This window comes from Mastomys coucha, unplaced genomic scaffold (assembly GCF_008632895.1).
Source record: "Mastomys coucha isolate ucsf_1 unplaced genomic scaffold, UCSF_Mcou_1 pScaffold12, whole genome shotgun sequence".
Classification (NCBI taxonomy): Eukaryota; Metazoa; Chordata; class Mammalia; order Rodentia; family Muridae; genus Mastomys; species Mastomys coucha.
Genome location: NW_022196894.1, coordinates 21,843,457 through 21,861,640, shown reverse-complemented (window position 1 = coordinate 21,861,640; position 18,184 = coordinate 21,843,457). Strand labels below are relative to the sequence as shown.

Below are 18,184 nucleotides of genomic sequence, written 5' to 3'. Positions count from 1 at the left end.
TGTTCTCTAAGGGTCTGTATGACATCTGCCCAGGATCTTCTAGCTTTCATAGTCTCTGGTGAGAAGTCTGGGGAAATTCTGATAGGTCTGCCTTTAAATGTTACTTGACCTTTTTCCCTTTCTGCTTTTAATATTCTTTCTTTGTTTACTGCATTTGGTGTTTTAATTATTATGTGATGGGAGGAATTTCTTTTCTGGTCCAGTCTACTTGGAGTTCTGTAGGTTTCTTGTATGTTCATGGGCATCTCTTTCTTTAGGTTAGGGAAGTTTTCTTCTATAATTTTGTTGAAGATATTTACTGGCCATTTAAGTTGGGAATCTTCACTCTCTTTTATACCTACTATCCTTAGGTTTCATCTTCTCATTGTGTCCTGATTTCCTGGATGTTTTAGGTTAGGAGATTTTTGCATTTTGCATTTTCTCTGACTATTATGTCAGTGTTTCTATGGTATCTTCTGCCCCTGAAATTCTCTCTTCTATCTCTTGTATTCTTTCTGTTGGTGATGCTTGCATCTATGACTCCTGATCTCTTTCCTAAATTTTCTATCTCCAGAGTTGTCTCCCTTTGTGATTTCTTTATTATTTCTATTTCCAATTTTAGATCTTGTATGGTTTTGTTCATTTCCTTTGATTGTGTTTTACTGTAATTCTTTAAGGGATTTTTGTGCTTCCTCTTTAAGGGTTTCTACTTGTTTACCTGTGTTCTCCTGTATTTCTTTAAGGGAATTATTTCTGTCCCTCTTAAAGTCCTCTATCATTGTCATGAGGAGTGATTGTAGATCTAAGTCTTGCTTTTCCAGTGTGATTGTGTTTCTAGGACTTGCTATGGTGGGCGAATTGGGTTCTGATGATGCCAAGTAACCTTGGTTTCTGTTGCTTATGTTCTCATGCTTTCTTCCCATCATCTGGTGCTACCTGCCCTCACTATATCTGACTGGAGCCTGTCCTTCCTGTAATCCTGGTTGCATCAGAACTCCTCAGAGTCAAGCTGTCTCTATGATCCTGTGATTTCAGGATCCTGTGATCCTGTGATTCTGGGTGTGTCAGAGTTCCTGAGAGTCAAGCTGCCTCTGGGACCCTGGGATGCTGGTGTGGCCAAGCTGCTGGGATCCTGGGATTCTGGCTATGTTAGAGCATCTGGGATTTGAGCCTCCTCTGAGTGCTGTGAGGCTGGTTGCAGAGTTTGTTCCCACGGTAAACTGGTGCAAATGGGAAGGAACCTGAGCCACAGGTTGGGTGGGGTTGCTGAGTCCCTGGATCCTGCTAGTCCCAGTTACTTCCGGTGGTGTTGCAACATGTTGTGTCCTACTCTTAAATAATTTTTATTGATGATTTCTTAACTTTTCTTTACCCAAGGCCGGGGGTACAACCTGTGATTTTGAGGAGCTTGGTAGGTAAGGTATTTAGCTGCATGGGGCCTCTTTCAGAAATCTAAATAAGCTTAGCTTTAGAAGCTTGAACTTGCATGCAGGCTTAACAATGGCTTAATGAAAGAGAAGTGTGAGATAAGAGGAGAGAAGCAAGTAAATACCAGAGGAAATCTCAACTATGACTTCATACTTTCATGCTGACAATGCACCAAGCAACGTGGATGGCTTAGGAAAGAGCCAGTAACTACAACAAACAACACAAGCTTCCTCGACCTCACGGATCAGGTTTTCCAGCCCAAAGCAGGTTCACCACCAACACAAGTCTTATGGGGAACATTTCAAGATATACCCAAGCTAAAATGTTGTGCTTCAAAGCTGTTTGATCCTTTATTCAAATGCTAGTATATCCACTCCACGTTCAGTTCATCAGCAAAAAGTTAAGGGTGCAGAGCTTGCTCTGAAAACTGAGTGCCTGTAGGTATTTCCTCTACAGGCCAGGATTACCATCTAAACATTTGACTATTCACAAAGTATAATAGAGAAACAAACAAGATGATGGGCACTGGAGATGCTACTCACTCCATCTGAGACAGTCACAAGAGATGCCACAGGACAAAATACTGGTGCCAACATTACTAGTATTGTGTAGTTGTAATACACATACAGATAAGCAATCAGAATGGTTTTTGTAATGAAAAATTCATCAACAAATAAGCTGAGAATTCTCTTTAAACTTTACTACAGGTGTTTTATTTTATTTTATTATAATTTGGGTGCAACCTTACTACAGATCTCTAAAGGGGAAGCCAGTGCTCTTAACTGCTGAGCTGTCTGTCCCTTCAGCCCCTGTTACTATGCGTAGCTTATGAAATACCTGTATCTATCAGGTACAGGGAGAAAGACAAACAGGAATAAAGAGATGCAAGTTCTGTGGATTCACACATGCTTAAGGAGGTGGAAGATGCTGATCACTTGAAAAGTCACTGGCTCTGGAGTGACAAGAGAAATTTATTCTAGAGCCCACTCAGGCTCTATTTACTTATTCAATATTAACTGAGCAAGGCAAGCACAATCCCTCAGAGCTCACGGACCAAACACTGTTACCATGGGGCTGAGAGCCATCACTTCTCTTTTCTACTGGATGTTTCACTATGAGCAAACTGGTGTCTTTCCTTTCACTAGTCCAGAAGGTGGCAAGTCTCTTACCACCTTCTCTTTGCAGATAAACCAAAAAACAAAACAAAACAAAACAGGAAATGAGAGAGATGGACTGAGATTAAATCCACCTGCCTCAAAATCTTGGATTGGGCAGTCGGCTCTGACCCATAGGGAGAACTGAGTTTTCCTTTCATTCCAATAATCTTTTTGACAGGGAAGATGAGCATTGGCAGAGTGCTTTGTTAAAGAAATTAGGAGGCAAGAGGAACTAAAATGTTATCAAATGACTGTCTCTGCCCCCAGTTACTAATATGTGTGGATTCCAAAAGGATTTCTCTTTCTTTGTTCTCCCCTCATTTTACTCCACATCACAATGCACACCCTACCCTTCCCCCTCTCATATGTCCCTTATTAAGCAGGCTGTACATACAAGGGAGAGCCACAGTGTTTGTCTTCTTGAACCTTGGTCACCTTACCTAACACTTCCTAGTTCCGCTCATTCGCCTGGAAATTTGACAAGTTTTAGTTTGAATTTTGAAAGATGTACTTATGTATTTGAAAGATTTTATGTCTTTGAGTCTTTTGCCTGTATACCTGTATACCTGTATACCTGTATACCTGTATACCTGCCTGTATGCCTGGGTACCACAGCATGCCTGTTACCTGGAGAAGTTGGAAGAGGGTTTCTGGTCCCCTGAACTAGAGTCGCAGATGGTTTTAAGCCATCATGTGAGTATATGGAAAGGACCCTAGGTCCTCTACATGTGCCCTTGCATACACATTGTGTATACATACAACATTTGATGAACATAGTCCATTTTGCTTTATTTTCTCTGTCTCTTTATTTCTGTGTGAGTGTGTATACGGGAGGGAGAGAGAAAGAGAGAGAGAGAGAGAGAGAGAGAGAGAGAGAGAGAGAGAGAGAGAGTCTGTGTGAGATCGATCGCAAAGCTTTGCGTATCCTAGACAAGTCCTCTACCTCTGAATTACCCCCAGCCTTAACTACAAATCTTAAATACTGAACTATGTTTAATATACTTCTGAGTTAACCCCATTAATCCAAAGAATTAACCTAAAGATGTTTACATTATGAAGAAAAAGCATTTATTTAGCTCACAGTGCACACTTCTAGATGTTCACATATCTATATATGACTGTAACATTTTTTCCCTGCAAAAGCCCCAAGGCAGAGCAAGTGTGAGCAAGCAAGCGTGCAATCGAGCAAGTGAGAGCATTTTTGTATAACGCCACTGTTACTCATTCACGGGGACTCAACCCTGGTAATCTGGTAATCTGATCTAACTGTGTTCATCTCCCAGAGGCCCCACCACTAAGCATAGCACAACCAGTCAGGTTCAGGGTCTGTTTTCTGAAAACTTCACAATCAGTCTGAAACTCTGATGTCTGAACTGCGGGGAGACACATTCAACATACATCTAAACAAGGTCAATTTCTATGAAGAAAATGAGTTGGAATTTGCTATCTGGAAGGGGATGACTGGAGGATCATTCCAAGCACAGAACACAAAATAAGCAATGGCCCAAGGGAGAGACACAATGCTGTACTCAGATGATGATCAGTCCACTTGGAATGGAAGGCTGTTCGGGAGAAAGAGACAAACTTAGGAAGACAGATGGGTTAACACTGCATAGACCTTAAATGTTGGGTTTGTATTAGACTGTGTAATTGAGGACCAGGAAATATTTCAGAAAGATTAAGCTTGACCTTTTATCTAGTGTAGCAGCAGTAAAAAAAATTATATGTATATGTATATATATATGTATATATAAATATAAATACATATATATGTATGTATGTATGTATGTATGTATATATATATATATATGTGTATATATATATATATATATATATATGTATATATATATAAAATCATAAGTGATGTGCAGGTCCATGGCCAAAAGCAAATATATCCACTCAGCTACCCAAGGCTTCACTGCTCATGCTTGCTCCAATTCAGTGTGTGTATGTGTGTGTGTGTGTGTGTGTATGTCTGTATCTGTGTGCGCGCACGCACATTTATGAGTGTAGAATGGGGCATGGCTTCATCCTCAGTAACTTCAAGGAACTTCTTGTTTCATGTTGAGAAGTTGGGCTCACGCTCTGTGTGAGTGGATGACTAGAAGCAAATTCTCTGCTCCTGTGAGAATTTGCTGGGTGCTGCTCTCTAAGCTATGAGAGCTTGGTAGGAAGGCACAGCAGGCACCAGCCATGATGGGGAAGCTCTTCCCTGCCTGGTCTCAATCCTGCTTCCATTTCTTCAACCTCCAACTTGAAGAAAGAAAAGGGCCAGCACTAGCTAGATGGTTTAAATGACACAGTATTGTGTTGTGAATAGGTTCATCCCAAGAGAAGTCTCACACAGTGTTGGACAGCACTCAAGGCTATAAACTGCTTTACAGTAAATAACAGATATAATTTTTAAGAAATTATTTTTGTATGTTTTGCGATTATAAATACAATTCCATTGTTTCCTCCTTCCTTTTTCCTCTCTCCAAACCATCCCATATACCCTCCTAGCTCTTTTCAAATTCAAAACCTATTTTTTCATTAATCATTATTACATACATACATACATACATACTTGTACACATATGTATCTATGCATCCCTAAATGCATAAATATAACCTGTTCATTCTATATAATATCACTACTATTATATTTTCAGGCTGGCCATTTGGTGTGGTATAACAAAATGGTGTTCTCTTCCCTGGCAAAGACTTTTTCTCCTGCATTTCCTAGTTGTCTGTAGTTTTTCTGCAAGGCCTCCTGGGCTTTCCCCATTCACTCTGGTGTGTCTGTTGTTGTTCTTGTTCAGCTCATGCTTAGACAGTCATGCTGGTAAGATTCTACAGGTGTAGCTGCTGACATTCTGGAGACACAGTCTCACACAAACTCCCTGTTCCTCTGGCTCTTACAATCTTCCCACCTTGTCTTCTGAAAAGATCCCTGAGCCTTGGTTCTGGGTGTTGGTGTTGTAGATGCATCCTCAGGTCCACAACGCTGTGTCTTAACTGATTATGGTTTTCTGTAATGGTCTCCCACTGTAGCAAAGAGAAGTTTCCTTGTTGAGGGGCGAGACCTACATTTACCTGGGGACATAAGGAGAAGTATTCAGAAGGTAGTTAGGAATTACACTGTTGTAGTAAAGCAGTGATTATAGATTCTTCCCCAGGATCCACAATTTCACTACACCCCTGGGTATTTGGCTACGTTTCCAGTTCCAGGCATGCTTTTCTGCTTGTCGAGCATAGGGGACAGATAAAATTTAAAATCTGTATTGCAAAATAATTTCAGGCTTATAAAAGAGTTGTAAATTTAGATTGTTTGTGAGTACTCTCTCAGTATTTAGCAAAGCCGGGAGCTGGGAAATTAAGGTGGGCAAAATATTAAGGTGAATCTATAAGCCTTCTCACAGGTGTCACCATTTGACCCACCGAGGAACCTTTTAACTGCCAGCATGCTCACAGAAGTTTCCAGAGGTTCTGCTGTAGAAGATCTGCCTTCACTCTCCTGTTAAGCCTTTTCCTTTTTCATGGGGCAGTAGCATTGCTATTTAATAGCATTTTGTAATGTTTATTGCACAAAAGAAAAGATGTCATTTTTACATCAATTTCTCTAAACTTGAAAACCACTGCTTTAACTAATACCCTATGGATGGACGTTTTAACTGTTTCCAGAGTCTCACCTTCAAGCACTGGTGCAGTGAGGGAATATTTATATCCATCTCTTTATCACCATATGCTTATTTCTCTGGATGAGTGCAGAGAAACAGGTCACAGGAAGGTCCATAGTTGAAATACTGCACTGCCCTTGCTACCTTAGCAGCCATTGTAAGGATCGTTCTTGTTCTCGTATCCTAGATAAATATTTATTCCCAACTGAGCAGTTTCCAGGGTTCAGGAACTGTACACAAATATGGAAAGGCATAACCCTCCCCCAGCTTTCTATGCTTTTAATTGCTATGCATCTGAGGACAACTTTCCTCCTCCATGTCAGAGAGACATTACAACTTTGAACATACTCTGAGCTTAGTATAAATCCCTTTAGAAACTCTTGGAATGACTGCAGCTGAAGGGCCATTGCCTGTGCAGCTAGCATATGGGCAGCCAGGGGAGGTCATGGGAGCAAAGAATAGTCAGCACGTATTCTGGGTTTCCATGGCCCAGCTGAGGTTATCACTTGACAGGTAATGTCACCTCTTCCCTTCTACTCACTGTCTGTGGTGCTGAATGCAAAGTGCTTGATACAAGCACACTCAGGGCTGGATATGACTTACTCATCTCCAGGTTAGTTCAGAGCAGGCATTGCTGACTGGAGTTCAGATCCTACCACCCACATCGGGTGGCTCACAAATGACTGTGACTCCAGCTCCAAGGGATCCAACACCCCTCTCCTGATCTCTGTGGCGTGAGGGGCACCTGCACACACACACACACACATGAACGTAAACACATACAGAGAAATAAAATGAATCCTTAAATGTTTTGTTTTCGTATATTCTGTTTTTCTTAGTAGGAAACCCTTTGAAAGATCTGGTGGGAAAACGGGAGGACTCCAAATCTACTCTCTAGGTAAGAGAAAGAGAACCACGTATGGAAGAGATGAACATGGTCAACCACAGACCAAGAGAAAGTTATGCTTTCCTACTCAAAAGTGTGCATAAGCAACCCCAGGAGTTTAGAACTGAATCGCTGTCCATTTTACACATGAGAGAGTGAGACTGGTAGAGGAAACCATGCCTCCCAAATCTCATGGTGACATTGGCCATGATCTCTTAGTGGGGAAGCAAGTGACCCTCAGAGGGCAGGAGCGATAGATAGCCTGGTTACCTGGTTTCTTAAATGACTGAAGATGCATGGGAAGTTGCAAAGCCAAATGAATTGTGGCCCTCCTCACTTAGTTTTCTCCAACCCCAGTCCAAAATCAAACCAGGGAAATCCACACTTATGCAAGTCACAGGACTTGAGTTGAGTTCCCACCTATTTACATGTACTCTATGTGTATGCTTGCTCCTCCCCCAGATATATATTCACACCCACCAAGAAGTTCGATTTATGTTTTACATCTTACCAATAAAGAAAACTCTGTCCACTATGGGCACATATATTTCATGATATCTTAGTGAACTGGAAGAATGGGAATTGAAGGTTGTGGCAATCCACATTTACTCTTTTTTGTTGTTGTTTTGGCTTGTTTGTTTGAGACAGGGTCTCACGGTGTCACCCTGGCTGTCCTGGAACTTACTACATGGACCAGGATGGCCTTGAACTTGAGACAACCATCCTACCCTTGCCTCCCAAGTACTGAGATTGCAAATGTGCAGCACCACATCTACCACCACCACCCCCACACACACACATTTATTCTTTCGTTGGCTCTCAGTGTATTGTGAAAAGGAGCCCGATCAAGTGGATCTGCCATTTGTGTTATCCTATATTATCTTTTTAAAATGGGCTTCAATGTGGTAAAACGATTTCTACCTTAAAGGATTTGTACAGCCAGCAGATTGAAGATAATATTTATGCCACAAGGAGAATCAGGCAACAAGGAAAGGGCAGAGCAGCCCATTCTGCATCATCTAAAACTTCCTCTCCCTGAGGAGGTGGCTCGGTTGCTGTAGTACTTGTCTAGTATTCTTGCAGCCCTGGGTCCAGCACCCTGCACCACATAAACTAGGTATGGTCTCCTGCACTGATACTTGGTGCTTGTAATTCCAGAAGGTAGGTAGGGGAAGGAGATAGGGGCAGGAAGATCAGAAGTTCAAAGCCATCTTTGGTTAGATAGTGAGAGAAAAATCTTTCTTCTGCTAGACATATTACTATGGAAAAAAGTATTAACTACTCAACCAATGGCAACAGGAAGGGAACCACAAAGAAACGGAAGCTATCCAGTAGTGACTCTGAAAATAGATTTACAGCCACTTTTTCTCACAAAAGCATGAGTTTTGTTATGATATAGCCAATGATGTGAAGAGGTCATATCGTGGACATCCTGAGCCTGATGGAAAGCCTTTAAGTGATTGTAAACAAGGGACAAATTCTTCCTTCACTGAATATCTGTATGATTCTCAATGTCACATATGCCTTCCTGATGGGACTGTGACAGATCAAGAAGTGAAACATTGTGAACACACTTTGTAAACAATGACTTCCCCTGCAAATGAGATATTACTCTTAGTCACTCTACTATGAGATTTTAGAAGGGATTGATAGACGAAGGATGCTATGAACCAACAGGTAAATACCTGAGCAGGGAATGCTGGTTTGTTTTCTGTTCGTTGGTTTGGTTTTTTAGTAATATGAATAGGGAAAGGGATTCAAGAGAGAAAATGTCCTCGGGGCTCACAACTTGGTGCAGTATCACAAAGCCTGGCCTTTGACGCTTACTTGCTACAGATGTGAACTTGGCCAAGACAATCTACACAAATGTCTGTTTCCTCCCTGGGGAAGGTAGACGATATAAAGTCATCCTGAAGAGTTACTGTGAGGGTCGAGTGAGTTGGCATATAAAGAGTCTGGCACAGTGCCCAGCACACTGTAGGTTCTGAATGCATGTAAATTCTTGTTCTCTTTTCACCCTCTTTCCAGGGGGTTCTGGAAACAGCTTACAGAAAGTGGCCGGTACTCGATCATCCTGTCCAGTTTTTGGCATCCAAATATAACAGGGCTTGTTTTGAGGATTAGACTGATTGCCCTAAGTTTGCTTTTTATTTTGGTTTCTTTCTCTCTTTTTTTTTTCCCTAAATACACACTACATTCAACTGTTTTATCTTATAATAGGTGTAATAAAGTCTTGTTTGATGAATGGTTAGATTTAATGATCTCTAACAAGGAACTAAGTTGGGGCCTCAAGCCAAGAGTCTTTGGTTTTGGGGGTTTCAGGTACTAACTGCTACAGGATCTTTATTAGAATGCCCCCTCCACCAGAGCCCTTCATGAACAGGTATCATATGCATGTGATAACCTTTGATTTGTACCGAACATTCCAGTTTCCAAAGTACTTTCACTTCCATTATCCTCTTTGATCTTCACAATAACCCTTTGAGTGACTTGGACAGGTATTTCTAAAGAGAAATTTAGACGACTTAAACACAGGCTGATTTAAGGTCACAAGGCTAGGCATTAGACACATCGCTGCAGCAGCCTCTACTCTCTGAGCAGCAGCTCTGTACCTGGCACAACAAACAAATTCTCTTCATTGATCAGACTTCCTAGTCTCAACTTCTAGTGACACTTGAAAAACTCAGCAACACAAAATAATTATACCAGGAAAGTGGATTCTCTGGGCCAGGGAATCAAAAGCCCATAAAAGGGTTAGTTTGAGTCTACTTCAGGATGTCTGGGCCTCTACTTCAGGATGCACAGGTTGGAGGTTTGCAGCTGTAGATCAGAATCATCTAGAAGCATTCAGTCACAGAAGTTCATGTTACTTCTCTGCCTAGACTAGAGAGTTGGCTAGTCACCTCTCCCTATTGCTTGAGTGGTACAGCATGGTGGCATTGGGATGATTATACTCCTTGCATATATAATGCAAGCTCAGACTTCTAACGACCTATCCCCCAAAGGACAGGAGCGAGGTGACCTTTGGATCTAGCTCAGAAGCCCTGTCCTTTGTATTCTTTGCCATGTACTTTACTGATGACAAACAAGTCCTGCCTTCACCTACACTGCAGGGGGAAGGATGTCAAACCCACTCCTGCACAGGAAGAAAGCAAAGAGACACTAAGTCCAGTGATGGGAACATGGCCTCCAGAAGTACACACTTTAATCACCAATAAAACAGTTGTGAAAGATGGGCCTTTAAGAGGATTTGGTTTCAGAGGTACAGCCTTCTGCAACAGGCCAATGCCATTGTTGCAGAAGCAGGCCTGTTCTCAGGGTGAATTGTTCCAAGAGTGAGTTCAGCTGGCTTTCACAGTCCCAGTTTGTATATTAATATATGTCCGTATGGTATTTTATAATGCTTAGTTTTGGTCAATGTTCTTCCATAATTGGCCCTCTCCATCATGTTGATCTATTTCCCACTGTACTCTTGCACTCCTGACTCCTCCACCTCCCCTCCACCCTCCATGTCTACCCATTACTACACCATCTTTCTGCTTTCTATTACCTTCCTCATTCCCTCCTTTAAGATATGTTTTTCTTCCCTTGTGAGCCCCTTTCTAGTTTCGTGACCTCTGTCCACATACACTGTCACACTTCCACATGAACACACAAATATAATATAAAAATCAGATGCTAAGATCTGCATATAGAGAGAACATGTAGGGTTTGTTTTTATGAGTCCAAGCTACATTAGTTAATATAATATTTTCTAGTTCTATCTATTTTCTTGCAAGTTTCATAATTTCATATTCCTTTATGGAGGCCTAGAAGATGCATACTTTCATTACCCTCTCATGAAGTTATGGACATCTCGCTGCCTCTACATCTTTGATATTTCAACTGGAGTGGTGACAAATGGACATGTGAGCACTCTGTCATGATATAGAGTCCTGTTCAAACTGGCCATCAAATGATATCATTGCTCACAATGTGCACCTACTTTAGTTGGGGTTTGTTTTGGTTTTTACTTTTGAGGAAATTCCACACTGACTTCTATCATGGCTACACTCACTTCCACAGTAACAGACCCTTATCCTTCACATCTTTACTAGCATTTGCTGTCACTTGTTCTCCTGGTGACAGTCATCATCACTAGGTTGAAATTGAATATCAAAGTAGTTTTTGCTTATATCTCTTTGATGACTAAAGATGGTGAACATTATATATACATATAATATATATATTATATATACAACATATATTCTTTTAGCAACTGTCTGTTGAATTCATTGGCCTATTTATTGATTGGTGGTATCTATCTATCTGCCTATCTATCTATCTATCTATTATTTTTTTATTTTAAAGATCTTTCTATATTCTAGATGTTGCAAAATTTTTAAGAAATATTCAACACCAACACCTTCAAGCTGCTCCACAAAATAGAAAAGAAAGGAGACACTACAAAATTTATTCTACAAATCCGGAATTGTCCTTATACCAAAATGGCAGAACCAAAAAACAAATGACAGACTAATTTCTCTGATGAACATAGGCATAAAAGTTATGACTAAATGCTTGCAAATAAAATTTAAGAACACATTAAGAAAAGCATATAGCATAACCAAGTTGGTTTCATTCCAGGGATGCAAGGTTGATTCAACATAAAAACCAGTATACGTGATGCATACTATCAATCATAGTTAGAGACCAGAAAATGCATGATCATCTTAATAGAGTCAGAAGAGACATTTGGAAAAGTCCAACATGGCTTCATGATAAATGTCTTGAAAAGCTTTGAATAGACTGAAAGTAACTCAATATAATAAGGGTTGTATATGACAGCATATAGCCAACGTTATTTGTACTAAAAGGGGAGAGGTTGGGCCATTTCCTCTTGAATGAAAGAAAAACTTGAATGGACAAGGATGACCAGAAAACTCCTTGATAACTCAACACAGTTCTCAAAGTTGTAGCTATATCAATAAGGCAAGAGAGGCACAAAAGAGATTTTAAAAATTGGAAGATAAGTTAATCTCTTTTAATTTGCAGATGGCATTGCTCTATTCATAAGAAAAACTTTTAGACCTAATAAACAGCTTCAGTAAAATTGCAGGATACAAAATTGACATGTGACAATCAGTGGCTTTCTTATATATCAATTATGAACTTACTAAAAAACATTAAAATATCTGTGAACAAATCTAAATAAGGAGGTGAAAGACCTCTACAAAGAATATTATAAGACATTGTAAAGAGAAATTGAAAAAGACACTAGTGATTTAAAGACTTCTCATACTGCTGTATTGGCAGAATTAATATTGTGTTAATTGGTAAACTACCTAAAGTAATTTAATTAAATGTAATTACTATCAATATTCCAATGACATTCTTCATAGAACTAGAACAAAAAAGAATACAAAATCCATACAAAAAGACAAGGACCATGGATAGCCCAAGAAACTCTAATTAGAAAGAACACAGCACACTTGAAGAGACTTTTAATAATCTGTTACTCAGAAGGACTATAATATCTGGTCTTAAACTACACTACAGAGCCATAGTGGCAAAAAACAAAAAGTACTGGCACAAAAACAGACACATAGAACAACTGGAGAGGGTCCACAAACAAACCCATATTGCTATAACCATCTGCTTTTACACAAAAGCATCAAAACACACCCTGGGGCCTAGCAAGGTCTCTCATCAGGTAAAGTTGCTTACCATCAAGCCTTACACCCTGAGTTCAAATCCCAGATACCACATTGTGTTAGGACAGAGTCAACTCTTCTAAGTTATCCTTTGATCTCTACATGCATGCCATAAATATTTAAGAGACATGCCCTGGGATTAAAAGGCAATTTAATAAAATGGTGTTGGCAAATTTGGATATATTCACTGAAAAGAATGAAAGTATATCTGTATCTCTTACCCTGCATGCCTATCAGTTAAGGGGGATTAAAGGCCTTATTTTAAAACCTGAAACAATAAAACCGCTAGAGGAAACAGAGGGAATCTTCAAGACACAAGTATAGACAGGGACTTTAAACAGAACCTTAATAGGCCAGGAAATAGTCCAAGAAGTGACAAATGGGATTATATGAAATTAAAACCTTTGGCACAGCAAAGGAAACTATCAACAGGGTGAATAGACAGTTTACAGAATGGGAAAGAATCTTTGTAGGCTATACTTAAACTTCTGTTCTTCATAAACTACCTGATCTATGATGCTCTGTTATAGCAACAGAAAATGAACTGTGACAATAGGAAATACCAGGTCCTTGCTTGGATAATGCATTCTTTCCAAGTGTATTTAAGAATGAGGAAGCCAAAGCTCAAAGAGGCTAGGAAAATGCTTCTCATTCACACAGCTAGCATATTTTAATAGCCTCTTACTCAAGGGTTAAATTTTAAAATAAGTAAAGAAAATGTCATTCATATTCAAAAGTACCTTGGACATCTTTCAGTTTGTCACTGAAGTGCAGAATGTGTGGTTCTGTGTAAGCAACAGGCCTGGTGTGTCATCTCCTGGCTGCTGAATTATATCCACTAACTTAATGAAATAGCAGACAGAGCCATCTGCACTGTTTGTAAATGGTTCTCTTACTTTTTCGGGAAGCTAATATTTTAACTCTCAGCAATTTGATACATTGGGAAGGATAGATCAAGAATTTAACCCTGATTGGTATATTTCCAAAGCCCAAGGTCTGCCTATACAGCTTGCTACCTAGAAACCATGTCTGAGAGGCTGGGGCAGAAGTCAGAGTTTTAGACTGCTTTAGGTTGGTTCATCTGATCCATAGGGGTTCCTCCATAAGCAAACCTACTCCTGAGAGAAATTTGTAACCTCCATGCCTGGCTTAGTCCTCCAGGTTTGTGTCAGTCATGTACTTCATCACTGTGAGGAACATGTAAGAAATACTATTTCAAGGAGCAAAGATTTATTTTGTCCTTTTCCACAAGTTTTGCCACTGGTTCACTTACCCCAGTGCTATATGCTTAAGGCAGAACAGGTGGTGTCAGGAGTGGGTGGTAGAGCATGATGCTTAACTCTTTAAAGGCGGGAAGCACACAGAGTGAGGAGGAGGAGGAGGGAGAGGAGGAAGAGAAAGGAACTAGGAACAAGACACCTTTTCCAGAGCCTGTCCTCAAGGGTCCAAATAGGCTCCATCTTTTACTATTCCCATAATGCCAAAATTTTATGAATCCATTCAGGAATGATTAGATCACCCAGTGATCTAATCAGAGCATTCAGAAACAAACCTCTTCTCACATCCAGCAGCCAAGCCCCCAGCTCTTGAGGCTGTAGGACATATTTCATATTCAAACCACTGTTCCTTCTTCCCATGTAGTCAAAGAAATGGCTACTGAGAAACAGGGGGTGGGGGATAGCTCAGTGCTTTTGATGAAAGCCTGATGAGTTTGGACCTTGAGAAGCCACAGGAAAGGTGGATACACATGCCCCTGTGATCCATGTGTTCCTGAAGAAAGAAGAGAAAAAGAGATGGAAGAATCCTTGGCCAGCTATTCTGGAACACACTGTCGGAAAACAACAAAGACACCTTGTGTCAAAAAAAGTAGAAAGCAAGGAACAATACACGGGTCATCTTCCCATCTCCATGCTTACACCATAGTACACATGTGCCTATATGCACACACATGAAGATTATCTTATGCACATCATTAGCACAAACACAGACATGAATGAAGGAGGGGGGTGAGAAATAAATGAAAGGCAAACTGAGACTTGAGAATGAGCAAAATGTCAATAAAATGGGAATATGATCATTGTAGACAGAATTTTATATCGAAAAAGACAGGGAAAGTGTGAATATGCAAGTTATGAATGTATATGGTCAGGGTTTAGTGATAGTATAAAGCTACTCATAGTTTCTGCAGATAAAACAGAGGTCATCCAAAGACCTGATTCCAAGGAAATGACATAGATAATACCATCTGGTTAACCTTGCACTTCATGGTGCTCTGGAAAGCATAGGTGGAAGACTATAAGGAAGAGTGAGGTTGAGGAATTGGTTAGTCAGCTACTACTATAGGAGAGGCCACATGCCTGACTCCAGTTCATGTTAAGGCGTCTGACTAGGGCAGTTAGGGGTTTTCCCCATGGTCTTTAAAACACATTTCAGGAACTATGTAGGCCTCCAGAGGCATAAAATTATTCTGACTCAGAGAGCTCTACTATTAAATACCTCCCCCTTCAGGGCCTCAGTGCTTAAGACCTTCCATTTGAAATATATACTTAATTTATATGTATACTAATACATATATATAGGAATACGTAGAGACATATATATGGCTCTCAGGAACTTACAATTGAGTTAGCTATAATTCTTGCATAGGAGCCTTTAATTTCCTTAGCTAATTTGATTTAATAAAACATTCATAAGGCATATTTTTGTGTGAATATTATGGCTTTGACCACATAAATCTATGTGTTCATCCATTCTATTCCAGCCCAAAGAAACCGCTGTTATGGATCATACATTGCTCATTTCTTGCTTGCCTTTTCTATACAGATTTTTCTTATTTGTATGTATTTATTTTAAAGCATGGTGTATTAATGTTGTCCTTGACATATGCAATTGGCTCTTAAAGATTTCACCCATTAATGAAAATTGTATCGCGAAGCTTTACCTCTATTGCTTCTTACAGTTCATTTAACTGTTGGTTTGTGAGACTATCCAATAGCTTATTCATTGATTTTCTATTGAGTGGAGCTTTAAAAGCTTATTGACATGTTCTATGGATGTTCACATCCTTATTTATGATCTACACATGTAAAGGGTTCTTTAAAGCACAGTTATGTGGGGGGAATTCATAATGGCCATAAGTGCTCACTTCTGCAGGATTATATCAAGAAGTTGTTTTTCTTTGTCATTTCACAAACTTCTAGTTCTCACTGTGACTACCCCCCTTATCAAAACCAACTGTTAAACTTGGTCAAAGTCTATGAGATAACAGCTTGAAAGCATGGAAAGAAGCCAAATCAGGCAGAAGTTGAGGCATTGCTGTGCACACATCATGGGAAGCTCACAGGGTGGCCACTAGACTTTCTTCTTTTCCTTTTCCACCTTAGGTTGAAGCAAATTGTACTCAAAAGTGCAGGAAAGGGGTTGTGGAGCAGGCTTGCTGGACTGAGGGGCAGAAGGAGGAGTTCTGAAGAGCTAGGTAACCCCAAAAGGGAGAATCCTGAGGAGAAGAGAAGCAATTCCTAGACTTCTGCCTGCAGTTTCTCTTTTCACTCTGGTTAGCTCCTGAGATACACATGTGAAGGAATCAAAAAAAAAAAAAAAAAAAAAAAAAAAAAAAAAAGTAACCGCAGTGCTGACCTGAGGTTGTTAATAGCAGGAGGGGTTTCAGGCCGGTAAATTCTAACATAGTGATAGGACTCTAGTGAGCCACAGCCCAGGGAGGAACTCGACAATTATGAGATGAGGACCTTGGCAATACGGAAAAAGGATTGAAAGGAACAATAGCTAATGATGTCTAAAATCAGGCCGTGTCAGGATCAAGAGTGCCCATTGTTCATTTATCCACCTGACAGAAGCAAGTTTCATTGTCTGTATATAAAACTACGATCTCCCAGAGTTTCTAGATTTCACATGTACAATGTTCATTATTATGTCAAAACTTAAAAATCACGTGGACAATAATGAATAAGTAATTGCAAACTAAGACAAGGAAAAACAAACAAACAAGTGGAATGTTAGCCTCATAAGTGAATTGCATTCTGAAGTTAATGAATAAGGAGTAGAAAGTATGTAATTATTATGTTTGAAAAAACAAAACAACAATAAAAAAACAGGTGACTTGAAAAATTTGTTTTAAACACTTTAAAAATTTTATAATAGCTAGAGATTAAAGACTCATTGAAAGTGTGTAAGATATACTAGACCCATAAGTATAGAACAAAAGACAACATATTGAATTACAAGTCAAGACAACAGAAATACAAAAACAAAAAAAAACAAAAACAAAAACAAAAGAACAAAAAACCAAGAAAACAAAACAAACAAACAAACAAACAAAAACCCAGAAACATGGAGCATAAAGAAACAGTAGAAAAAAATTCCAAGAGAGAAAAGCTTGAATAAAGATACAATCACTTTACTTGCCTTATTGGACATCACTGGGAAGGGGGCCCCTTGGGTCCCGTGGAGGCTCCCAGGGTGGGAGAATGCTAGGGTGCTGAGGCAGGAGTGGGTGGGTGGGTCGGGGAGCACTCTCATAGAGGCAGGGGGAGGCAAAGGGGATAGGAGGTTTGTGAAGGGGAAACTGGGAAGGGGGATATTTAAAATGTAAATAAATAAAATAACTAATAAAATAAAAAAAAAGAAAGAAAAATACAACTACTTTACAACTTGCCTGTGAATTGATTTAGAATTATATAAGAGACAAAGTCAAAGGTTCCAATTCAAGAGAGGAAATAATAAGGCAAAAGTGATATTTGACTTGGTACTGCTCAAAATGTCTCTGAAAAGTAATCAAAAATATTAGTTCCGAGAGTGAAGCTCACCAAATCTCAAACAATCAAATGAGAAAACACACACTCACACAAACACAGCACACAAACACAGCACAAAACACACTTTAAAAAGTGGCTTTGAAAAAATATTCTTTAAAGCTCTTCCCATTAAAAAATATTTTTGAGACTGTGTTTCAAACAACATTTCAAGCAATGCTAAAAGAAATTCTTCAAACTGAGGCAAAAATGGAAGCATGAAACTTCACAGAGGAATGAATGAAAATTTTCTTTGAAATTCCAATAACATTTTCTATTGTCCATAAACACCATATGGACTGGAACCTGCCTTTTTCCTCATTGTTTGATATTTTCTGATAGTCCTTCAAAAGATATCTTCCTCAAAAATAATTTTTTCTAGTTCTTTGCTGAAGAGATGCAATTGAATTTTTCAAGTTAACTTTATAATCAGTCACACTATGGAAATACCATTACTTTTAATACATTGAGGATATTTTTTTATTTTGAAAATATTTTTCATTTTTATTTCACCTGTATTAGTAATTTACTTGTGTGTGTGTGTGTGTGTGTGTGTGTGTGTGTGTGTGTGTGT

At 39.5% G+C, this 18,184-nt stretch overlaps 1 long non-coding RNA gene across 1 annotated transcript in view; it reads right to left on the bottom strand.

Annotated features, from left to right (window-relative positions):
- Nucleotides 1–5,102: 5,102 nt before the first annotated feature.
- The window catches only part of LOC116085758, a 127,312-nt gene continuing 114,230 nt past the window's right edge, over nucleotides 5,103–18,184 (bottom strand). The window contains exon 6 of the long non-coding RNA XR_004116704.1: nucleotides 5,103–5,639. This is a non-coding gene — a long non-coding RNA (uncharacterized LOC116085758). The remainder of the gene's footprint in view (nucleotides 5,640–18,184) is intronic.